The 12,366-nt window shown below is 41.7% G+C and overlaps 1 long non-coding RNA gene across 1 annotated transcript in view; it reads right to left on the minus strand.

Annotated features, from left to right (window-relative positions):
- Positions 1-12,366, minus strand: part of LOC122564071 — a 190,723-nt gene that overhangs the window by 5,935 nt on the left and 172,422 nt on the right. The gene's annotated exons all lie outside the window — the stretch shown is intronic.

A 12,366-nucleotide genomic window follows, 5' to 3' on the forward strand; every position in this document is an offset into this window, starting at 1 on the left:
ATGTCCCCTTCCCCCACCTCATCCCAGCTCCAGCCTTCCAGCTCAGCACTGCCCTCATGACCTGTCCTACCTGTCTATCTTTCTTTCCACCTATCCACTCCACCCTCCTCTCTGACCTATCACCTCCATCCCTACCCCCATTCACCTGTTGTACTGTAGATATGTTACTTCCTCCCCACCCCCACCCCCCTCTCATTTATCTCTCCACTCTGCAGGCACCCTGCCTCTATACCTAATGAAGGGCTTTTGCCCGAAACGTTGATTTTCCTGTTCCTTGGATGCTGCCTGACTGGCTGTGCTTTTCCAGCACCACTCTAAATCTAGACAGAAGGTGGCCTTTGTGTGGAACCGCAGGAGAATGGGAACAACAATAAACGGGTATTTTGCATCAATGTTTATTGTGGAAAAGGACATGGAGGATATAGAATATAGGGAAATAGACGGTGATATCTTGAAAAATGTCCATATTACGGAGGAGGAAGTGCTGGATGTCTTCAAATGCATAAAAGTAGATATATCCACAGGATTTGATCAGGTGTATTCTAGAACTCAGTGGGAAGCTAGGGAAGTGTTTGCTGGGGCCCTTGCTGAGATATTTGTAACATCGATAGTCACAGGTGAGGTGCTGGAAGATTGGAGATTGGCTAATGTGGTGCCACTATTTAAGAAAGATGGTAAGGACAAGCCAGGAAACTATAGACCAGTGAGCCTGACATCGGTGATGGGCAAGTTGTTGGAGGGAATCCTGAGTTACAGGATGTACATGTATTTGGAAAGGCAAGGTCCGATTGGGGATAGTCAACATCGCTTTGTGCATGGGAAATCATGTCTCACAAACTTGATTGAGTTTTTTGAAGAAGTAACGAAGGGGATTGATGAGGACAGAGTGGTAGATGTGATCTATATGGACTTCAGTAAGGTATTCGACAAGGTTCCTCATGGGAGACTGGTTAGCAAGGTTATATTCCACGGAATACAGGGAGAACTAGCCATTTGGATACAGAACTGGCTCAAAGGTAGAAGACAGAGGTTGGTGGTGGAGGGTTGTTTTTCAGACTGTAGGCCTGTGACCACAAGGATTGGTGCTGGGTCCACTACTTTTCGTCATTGATATAAATGATTTGGATGCGAGCATAAGACGTTTAGTTAGTAAGTTTGCAGATGACACCAAAATTGGAGGTGTAGTGGACAGTGAAGAAGGTTACCTCAGATTACAATGGATCTTGATCAGATGGGCCAGTAGGCTGCGAAGTGGCACATGGAGTTTAATTTAGACAAATGTGAGGTGCTGCATTTTGGGAAAGCAAATCTTAGCTGGACTTATACATCTAATGGTAAGTTTGTGAGGAGTGTTGCTGAACAAAGAGACCTTGGAGTGCAGGTTCTAGTTCCTTGAAACAGGAGTTGCAGGTAGATAGGATAGTGAATAAGGCATTTGATATGCTTTCCTTTATTGAGTACAGGAGTTGGGAGGTCATGTTGCAGCTGTACAGGACATTGGTTAGGCCACTGTTGGAATATTGCATGCAGTTTTGGTCTCCTTCCTATTGAAAGAATGTTGTGAAACTTGAAAGTGTTTAGAAAAGATTTACAAGGATGTAGTCAGGGTTGGAAGATTTGAGCTAAAGAAAGAGGTTGAACAGGCTGGGGCTGTTTTCCCTGGAGCATCAGAAGCTGAAGGGTGACCTTATAGAGGTTTATAAAATCATGAGGGGCATGGATAGGATAAGTAGACAAAGTCTCTTCCCTGGGGTGGGGGAATCCAGAACTAGAGGGCATAGGTTTAGGGTGAGAGGGGAAAGGGGCAACGTTTTCATGCAGAAGGTGGTACATGTATGGAATGAGCTGCCAGACGAAGTGGTGGAGGCTGGTATATTGCAACATTTAAAAGGCATCTGGATGAGTGTACGAATAGGAAGGGTTTGGAGGAATATGGGCCAGGTGCTAGCAGGTGGGACTAGATTGGTTTGGGATATCTGGTTGGCATGGACAAGTTGGACCAAAGGATCTGTTTCTGTGCTGTACATCTCTATGATTCTATGACTCTAGAAGTTTGATTATGTTGCTGGATTGCATTTGTAAATCATTGAACATTTGTGATTGTGTAAATGAATTTGAACAGAAATTGAGCCGTCACTTCACTTCAGTGTCGTTGCAAGTGCAACTTACATCCAGTTTTGGAATTGCATCCAATGTGGAAACTTTTCTCTTTAATTTGCAATTTTCCTATTTGGTGAACTTTGCAAGCTTACTGCAAAGATCCATGAGGTCACAGAATCATCAAAATACCAAGAACTGCAAAATAGTCCAAATAGTACAAATAAACATCAGGGTCAGGAAGCATCTGTGGAAGAAAAATGAGTCAGCCAGCCACATTTTCAGGTCTGAAGAAAGGCAAGAAACTTCAGGGTTACCACTGCCTGTGGAATAATATCCCAGACAAGTCAGAAGAGGACAGGACATCGGTGGTGGTGTTTCTCTTTAATGAGTATTGCTATGGATTCTTGTTGTCTTTGGTTCCAAGATGGTCGATAATAATCACACTTTTAAGTGTGGAAAGCATAAGAATTCTTTTTAATTATCGCCATTCTGCCTTGTACAATAGAGCCGGTCCTGATTCACATGACTCTCAATGCAGCCATGAATGTAGCCCTTGGAACACTAGTTTCCGACTAACCAGTTTCTAGCTCTTTAGAAGCAATGCAAGGACATATAACAATTAGAAAAAGTATATCATATTAATGCATTTAAGATCCAATATAATCATAGAACCTGTACAGGGTAGAAGCAGGCCATTTGACCCAACAAGTCCACACTGATGCTCCGAAGAGTAAGTCAGCTAATCCCCTATCCTATTACTCCACATTCCCCCTGACTAATGCACCTAACTCAGATCCCAGAACATATAGCATGGCCAATTCCCCTAGCCTGCACATCTTTGGATTGTGGGAGGAAACCAGAGCACCCGCAGGAAACCCAGGCAAACACGGGGAGAATGTGCAAACTCCACACAGACAGTCACTCAAACTGGAATCAAACCCGGGTCCCTGGCGCTGTGAACAGCTGTGCTAACTACTGAGCCATTGTGCCACGGTGAGATACTTTCCTATTGATGCTTTGGATTTATATCTAGAACATCCAGATTTTAACTGCGAGAATTCAGGTCAATTAATCTTTGTTTGGAAGCTTCTGAATTAACCCTTTTGATACTACACTTTCTTCAGTGATTCCAATGGAAGTATAACTTCTACTCCAGATGTCATGATTATCTGTACAATATTGCAATATAAACTCATTAAAATATGGACAGCAGAGGAGTATCAAATGATTTCCTGAAACAACTATTACAACATGGAGGTGGACCCCTCTGTTAATTAAACCAAGCGCCTAGAAAAGCTTCCTTCAACTCGTAATCTGTTAAAATGAGTGATAGAGAACTCCCAAATTCCACTTTTTAAAGAAAATATCATCATTTTATTTTTTAAACTCTAAAAGTGGATATTAAACAGCAATTATTCACAACTCTAAGCCCCCTTTTCTCTTAACTGCTTACTATCTACCTTCAACTTTTTCACAATATGCTGTTCCAATAAGACATTTATTAAAATTAAGGCAACTTAATTTCAAAACCACAGTCTCTGTCTTCTTCTGTGTCGTCACTCTTCCAGCTGCTGATTTCCCTGAGTCGATCTTTCTTTTTACCGTGAGTAGTTTCACATGAAAAGGTACCTTTGATAGACAGTCTTTTCTAATTTCTTTGAGAGCAAGATGTTAAATGTGTAATTAGCTCTCTGTGAGTTTCTCTCTCTACTGCAGTTGTTCTCTGCCCAATTTCCAAAATGTCCAGCCAACTTTGGATTGTCTCATTGGTTCGATATTGGCAAAACAATTAATTCAACCTCAAGTGGGTTTTAGTATCCTGGGGCAAAATTTAAACTGATTGGTTCTATTCGAATTATTGTCAAAACAGCAACCAAAACTCAGATATCTACTTCACAGCCAAATGTTGTATATTTTCAATTTTTCAGTACACTCTGGGACTGCCATCTATTCATATGCACAGGTGCTTGTAACCTTTCAGTTCAGAACAGCATTCTCTCTTTCTTAAAGGTACAGTACGCGCCTTTAACCTCATAACACTATAAAAGTAAAAATGTTAATTTCATTTGGGCAAGTGATCATTCCTCATCAATTACAGAAGTTTGTAACTTCAATATGTTTCTGTTTCTTTCTGTTTATTCCTGTGTATTCATCATTTTTCAGTTTCAGTGAATCACTTCTCACTGAGGAGGCCAAATAATTGATTTGATCTCAAAATAAAATGATCATTTTTCCTATGATGGCAGTAACAAGCAAGATTTTGTGTGACAGTAGAATCTGGTTGTGCTTTAGATGTGGTAGGGTGTACTCAATACAAAGCTGCACCCTTATCCCTGATCCAGAGGCTTCAGGATTTGGTTGTTCACAGGCTTCACGGTCTTACCCACAATGATGAATGTTTGGGGCTGCTCGGCTTTGTAACTGAAGTTCCAGAAAAAGAAAAGAGTTGAAATATCTAAAAAATGAGTGACAGCATTTCACATTTTAATTCCTGTTTGGCATCAGGAATGAACAGGGAGTTCTGGGGATGAATGTTTGGCTTTGTGGTTTGTAAACAGCAGCTGGAACTGTCTGATTTTGTGCATTAGGTCAGTTTTATTAGCAAACTGCTGATTGAACTAATTTAAAATTACCCTTTCCCCCCAGGCAGCGCAGGAATGTTCAAAGCTAGCCTACAGTGGGTCATCCAGCAGTCAATTGGATGTGACTGGGGGAGTCTTTAGTACCCAGTTAATTGATCGAAAGGCCCGCTAAATGATTCCACTAACCCTAGGCGTGGAGAATGAGTGTAGAGTTATGCTTGACATTTGAGAGTAATCCACTCATTTTTTCCTATACAAGTATGTCACAGTTATTTTGTTTTGATTCTGTAAATCTGTAACCCTGGTTTGTTTTCTTTACTGCTGGGATTCAAATGAACATTTTAAAGACATTAGTTAAACCTCAGCTGGAGTATTGTAAACAGTTCCTATAGCCACACTACATTAGAGACAGCACTGAAGGGAGCACAAGATAGAACTGTCCACAGTACTCCAGCTGAAGTCTAACCAGTATTTAATATAAGTCTTGATAAACCTCCCTGTTCTTGGTTTCAGTTATGAGGAAAGATTGGAGATGTTGGGACTGTTTTTGTTGGAGAAGAAAAGCCTAACAAGAGACTTGATAGAAGTTTTCATAACTTCTATCACGGTGGCACGGTGGCACAGTGGTTAGCACTGCTGCCTCACAGTGCCAGAGACTTGGGTTCAATTCCCGCCTCAGGCGACTGACTGTGAGGAGTTTGCACATTCTCCCCGTGTCTGCGTGGGTTTCCTCCGGGTGCTCCGGTTTCCTCCCACAGTCCAAAAATGTGCAGGTCAGGTGAATGGGCCATGCTACATTGCCCCTAGTGTTAGGTGCAGGGGTAAATGTAGGGGAATGGATCTGGGTGGGTTGCGCTTCGGCAGGTCGGTGTGGACTTGTTGGGCCGAAGGGCCTGTTTCCACACTGTAAATAATCTAATCTAATCTAATAATCATGAGGGAGTTGGGCAGAGTTTATAAGGAGAAACTATACTGAGTTGAGAACCAGGGGTATAGTTTTAAAATACTTTGTAAAGAAATTATTTGTGATGTGATGAAAAGAACTCTTTCACACTGTGAGGACTGAGGGTATGGAATGCACTACCTGAACATGTTGTGGTGATGGGTTCAGTGAAGAATTCAGGAGGGTATTGAATGGTTAATTAAAGAGAAAGGTTATGGGGAAAAGTCTGGATTCTGGCATAAAGTTAAATTGGTCAGAGAACAGACACAAAGGGTCAGATTCTGTGATTCATTGAATTCTTTGACACTTCTAATTTCTTATTAAATGGCCAAAAGTATTCAAAAACAGGTAACAGGTAACAATATATTTGTTCACTATATGGTTGCAGTTGCATGACATTGTAATCTTTTGCTATATGTCTTATGTGTCTTATGATCCTGCTCCACAGCTACCTGATGAAGGAGCAGGGCTCTGAAAGCTAGTGCTTCCAAACAAGCCTGTTGAACCATAACCTGGTGTTGTGTGATTTCTAACTTTGTACTTCCTAAAGACGATGCTGAAGATTCAGCCCACTTTATATGATTTAATCCTGAGGTATGGATCAAATACACAACTTTCTGATTCATCAGCAACAGTACAAACAACTGACTGAGCTGATTAAAGGAGCAGAATGCAACTTAGCTGCTATCATCCAGACAGTTGGATAGAATATTCTTTCCATTGATACTGCTTTTAGTATTGTTTATCAAAGAACTTTCTGCCAAATTATGACTTGGCTCCGTTCAATTGTCAGACACTCTTGTTGCCTTAAAATGAACATATATGGTTTCCTGCCTAAGTAGAAAACACTTCTGTTTTTGCAGCTCAGAAGTGCTGAGAAATGTCAAAATTACAATCTTTTGCATGTTTTTTTCTCTGCAAAGTCTGTGCAGACCTGATTCAGAATCTTTGTGCCTACTTATGGATTTTTTAAATAATTAAAGTACATAAGACCAGAAGACATAGGAACAGAATTAGACCATTCAGCCCATTGGGTTTGATCTGCCACATGATCATTGGTGAATAGATTCTCAACCCATTCTGCTATCTCACCATAACCCTTGATCCCCTTACCAATCAGGAAGCTTCTTATCTCTGTCTTAAACACAGACAATGACTTGGTCTCCACAGTTCTCTGTGGCAATGAATTCCACAACTTAACCACCCTCTGGCTAGAGAAATTCCCTTCATCTTAGTTCTAAAGTGTTACAACATGTGGTAATCCCCCTCTGTAAATCTTAAACCAGCAGCACAGAAAAGATTAATCCCGTACAGGAATCTGTGAAAATTAACAACTTTATTTCTTAAACTGTAACAGAGAATAATTAACTAACAACTATTTACAACTCCTTTCTCTAACCTATCATTTACCTTCCCCATCTCTTTTACTAATCCAATAAAACCCCCGATTAAGATTTACCAAAAATTCAAATTTCAACACTAGTCAGCTGTTGAATCTTCTCTTTATATCTTCTTCTGTCTTCTTTTCTTCTTCTTAGGGATTTCTGTTTCACAGGTCACTGATTGATAAAGATACCTTTAAGGTAGGTCTGACTAGCAGCCTACATCTGTTGGTCTTTTGGCAGTTCTCCTCCCAACTGTTCAATTTTTCCTGGTCTTAAACCCCCAAAGCATCGGATTGTGTCATTGGCTTTTAAGATTATCACTATACCAAATTCAAACTAGATTGGAGTTCGGTTTTTTGGGGGGGTATAATTTAAATTGATTGGCCTAATTCAAATTTGTTTTTGTCTTCAGGCAACCAGCTATGCTAGCTGCTGGACCAAAAGGTTACATTATATCTTGTTCAGAACATGTGGTGCTATCAGGTAGTTCTGCTAGCTTTTAACTTTCTTAAAGATACAGTACACCCACAGCTTCATAACAAAAGAATCGTCTCTTCACTCTGAGACTGTGCCCTCAAGTCAAGTTTCTCCTAATCGTGGAAATTTCTTCTCCACATCCACTCCATCCAAGCCTCTCAGTATTCTGTACGTTACAATGAGATCCCACTTCCCTGCTCCCCCCCTCCACCCATCTTTCCAAACTCTATTACATGAAGACCTACAGTCCTCAACCACTCCTCATATGACAAGTCCTTCATTATGGAGCTCATTCTTGTAAATGTCCTCTGGACACCCTCCAAGGGCAGCAGATCTTTCCCTAAATACGGGGCCCAAAACTGCTCACAATATTCCAAAGGCAGTCTGATCAAAGCAGTACATTTCTGCTCTAGTATTCTAGCACCCTTGAAATGAATACTACCATTGCATTTGCCTTCTGAATTTCCAAGTGAACCTTCATGTTAATTTTAAGCAAATCACAAGACCATAAGACCATAAGACTTAAGAGCAGAAATTAGGCCATTCAGCCCATTGAGTCTGCTCTGTCTTTCAATCATGACTGATAAGTTTCTCAACCCCATTCTCCTGCTTTCTCCCTGTAACCTTTAATCCCCTTGATACTCAGGAACCTATCTATCTCAGTGACTTGGCCTCCACAGATGATTTCCATAGATTCACCACTCTCTGGCTGAAGACGTTTCTCCTTATTCCATTTAAAAGGTCTCCCTGAACTTTGTGCTTCAAATTTCCAAAGCCTTTCACTGTTTAGAAAACTGTCTACTCCTCTACTCTTCCTACCAAAGTGTATTACCTCACACTTTCCCATATTGTATTCCAACCGCCACTTCTTTGCCCAGTCTCCAAGCCAGTCTAAGTTTTTCTGCAGCCTCCTTGTTTCCTCAATTTCGTCTGTCCCTCCACCTATCTTTGTGTCATATTCAAACCTAGCAAAAATGCCCTCCCTCCCTTTGTCTAGATCGTTACTATATAATGTGAATAGTTGTAGCTCCAACACTGACCCTTGTGCAACTCCATTAGTCATCCTGAAAAAGACTCCTCTATTCCCACTCTCTGCCTTCTGCCAGTCAGCCAATCCTCTATCCATGTCAGTACCTTGTCCCGAACTCCATGGTCTTTTATTCTATTTACAGTCTCCAGTGTAGCATTTATCAAAGGCCTTCTTGAAATCCAAATACATCACATCCACTGGCTCTTCGTTGCATAACTTGCTCATTACCTCTTCAAAGATTTCTAACAAATTTGTCAGGCATGACCTCCCCTAACTCAGTCCTATTTTACCATGCTAAGTACTAAGTACTCCACAATGTTATCCTTAATAATGGACTCTAAATTTTATCAATGACCATTGTCAGGCTAACTGGCCTATTGTCTCCTGTCTTCTGTCTTCCTTCCTTCTTAAACAGGGGTGTTACATTAGCTATTTTTCAGTCTCTGGGACCCTCCCTATGCCCCTATCACCATCTCGAGAACCCCTCAGCTATCTCCTTCAGAACTTTGAGGTGTAGTTCATCCAGTCTGGGTGATTTATTCATCTTCAGACTTTTCAGGTTCAGGTTCACTTTCTCCTTCGCGATGGCCACTACACTCATCTCTGCTCCCTGACTCTCTTGAAGTTCTGCTATCCTACTGTTGTCTTCCACTGTATAAAATGATGAAAACTACCCATTCAGTGTCTCCGCCATTTCTTTGATCCCCATTACTACTTTGCCAGTGGTCCAATATCCACTCTTACCTTTCAGATACCTAAACAAAATGCTTGCAATCTTCTTTTATACTATTAGCTAGCTTATTCTTATAATTTATCTTCACCCCACCTATTGCTTATTTAGTAATCCTCTGCAGGCTTTAAACAATTCCCAATCCTTTGGCTTCTCACTAATCTTCACCACATTGTATGCTTCTTGAAATAAAAAAATTGGACATGACTTGTGAATTAACTCTAATATACTGCAGTTGACAGCAGTTTGAAAACAATGGATCACTTTCAAAATCTTCTTTTTCAGCAGTCCCTCAGGATTGAGGATGATCTGCTTTTACACCAGGGGTTGGATTCTGTGGTGGCTGACAGTCAAACCCTGAAGAAACAGATTCTGCACCCAGTGGGACAGGTGGTGTTCGATCTGTCAGGTGGGGATGGGGAGAGTCGGGTTGGGGGGTTGGTGGGAAGGAGGCTTTTCTTGCTGTTTGCACTTTACCTCCACAGGCTCCACTTGGTGATGTTCAAAGTGGTTAGCACCTTCACGGATGCCTGTTCCTCAGTTTTTGCATTCTAAGGCAAGCAATTCCCATCTGGCGGTGGAGATGTGTCATTTGTTTTGGCTTTCAGGGTACCCTTGTAGTATTCCTCTGTCCTCCGAGAGATTGTTTACTACTGTGGAGTTTGGAGTGTTGTGTCATGCATGCAGACAATGTGGCCCATCCATCACAGCTGAACGTTTCTAACCAGCGCCTTGATAGTGGAGATACTAGCCTTGGAGCAGACGCTTGTGTTGGTACACCTAAACTACGAGCGGATTTGAAGGAATTTCTGAAGGTAAGGCTAGTGATAACTCTCCAGGGATTTCAGGTGTTGGCTGCACATGATCCTGTTTCTGATCATTACGGGAGGGTGGGAGCCACAGCTCTGAGCTTGAGGTCTCAGTCTTTTAGCACACTGTTCCTCAGGTGTCCGAAGGCTGCTCTGTTGCATTGGAATCATTGTCTGCTCACACTGAGAGGAGGCTGCTGAGGAATACGAAATAATTCATATTGTCCCGGAGCTGAGTGTGGATTTTGATAGTCAGTTTAAATGCAGTGTAGTATGGCAGGAGCCTCACAAAATATTTCAAATTAAAAGCTAACCACTTGAATTTCCAAATTTGTTCAAATGAATAATTTCCATTAAAAATAAAGCTTAGTGAGCATTGCAAATATTGTGATTTAATTTTTATTTTAAATTCAATACCAAACATGCAAATTTGTAGCAATTTTATGAAATGTAGAGTTTAGATTAGATTAGATTACTTACAGTGTGGAAACAGGCCCTTCGGCCCAACAAGTCCATATCTACCCGCCAAAGTGCAACCCACCCATACCCTTACATTTACCCCTTACCTAACACTACGGGCAATTTAGCATGGCCAATTCACCTAACCTGCACATCTTTGGACTGTGGGAGGAAACTGGAGCACCCAGAGGAAACCCACGCAGACACGGGGAGAACGTGCAAACTCTACACAGTCAGTCGCCTGAGGCGGGAATTGAACCCGGGTCTCTGACGCTGTGAGGCAGCAGTGCTAACCACTGTGCCACCGTGCCGCCCACTGACCAAGTCACCATAAAGCAACGCCCAAGAAGATTCCAGCCTACTGTTCTCTTCTTGAGATGCTTTGTCATCAGTAAACTCTCAGGACCATTTTATGAATGAAAGTTTTGGCTTCTACTTTATTATTGTTAAGGCAAGAGATTTTGCTGCAAAAAATAAACTTCAGTCCTTCCATAAATGCATTTCTTGCAGCATTCTTCCTATTTTACTTTTAATGTGTAATTTTAAATATGAATAAAAACTACAAATCCAAACCACAAATTACAGATCATTTGAAACTGTCTGGAACCTGAAATGCTCATTTGAATCTGGTCATGTAGACAATGTGCTCTTGGGTTTAGTCACGTAGACATTCAAATAAAACTCCTCTTTTTCAAAAATAAAGTTAAAGGTGAATTTTATGCCAACTGGAGAGAGGCATGTTAATGTTAAAATGTAATTAATTTATACCTTGCACTCCACATTAGCGGCAATTACACTCATAGCTGGTAAAGTAGGCGTTGAAACTTCTCCCTACATTTCCTTCTGTCTGCTCTGAAAGAGGCTCATTTATTGTACTTTGGAATCAGAGAATTTGATCTAAAAAGTTCTACCAGTCTTCAAATTAATACTGGCATCCTCAAGCTGGTGATATACTGACACCTATAAGTAACACCAGACAGCTTGCAAGTGAGATCGCTTTAAGAACTAGGTCATAATGACAAGAAGAAGGGCTCTCAGGCAGGTCTTAAAAAAGACCATGTAGAAAGGCGGTCAGATACAGTGGAGAGTGTTTAGTTTTGGAAATGTGTGCAGGCCAGTTTAGCTGGGGTGATAATAGCAGCAGGCAGGGGTGGGTGGGATGTGATCAAGATGAAGGGATGGTGAAATATTTTCAAGCCAACGGTGCGTGATTGAAGAGGGACGTGGGGTTGATGTGTTCCCATATACTCAATGCCTTTGGTCTTCCAGTGGTAGAGATGATAGAATTGGGAAGAAACCTTGACATTTTGCAGTACATCTTGTAAATGGTACTCACCGAAGGTTATGTAAAATGCTAAGGGGTTGGATGGAGTGGTCAGGTCAACTACTTATTCACGGAAGAGTTTTCTGAGAACATTCTTCCAAGAATAGGTAGGCTGCCTGACCACTGGACAGCATTCCATTACAGGACGAGGGCAACTCACCACAGAATTCTTAGACTCTGACTTGGTCTTTGATTCTTTCCTTGTAGCCACATTATTTACATTGCTGAAAATGTGTTGCTGGAAAAGCAGCAGTTCAGGCAGCATCCAAGGAGCAGGAGAATCGACGTTTCGGGCATGAGCCCTTCTTCAGGAATGAGGAAAGTGTGCCAAGCAGGCTAAGCTAAAAGGTAGGGAGGAGGGATTTGGGGGAGGGGCGTTGAAAATGCGATAGGTGGAAGGAGGTTAAGGTGAGGGTGATAAGGTGAGGGTGATATGCCGGAGTGGGGCGGAGAGGTCAGGAAGAAGATTGCAGGTTAGGAAGGCGGTGCTGAGTTCGAGGGTTGGGACTGAGACAAGGTGGGGGAGG

Source organism: Chiloscyllium plagiosum, chromosome 28, assembly GCF_004010195.1.
Source record: "Chiloscyllium plagiosum isolate BGI_BamShark_2017 chromosome 28, ASM401019v2, whole genome shotgun sequence".
Taxonomy (NCBI): Eukaryota; Metazoa; Chordata; class Chondrichthyes; order Orectolobiformes; family Hemiscylliidae; genus Chiloscyllium; species Chiloscyllium plagiosum.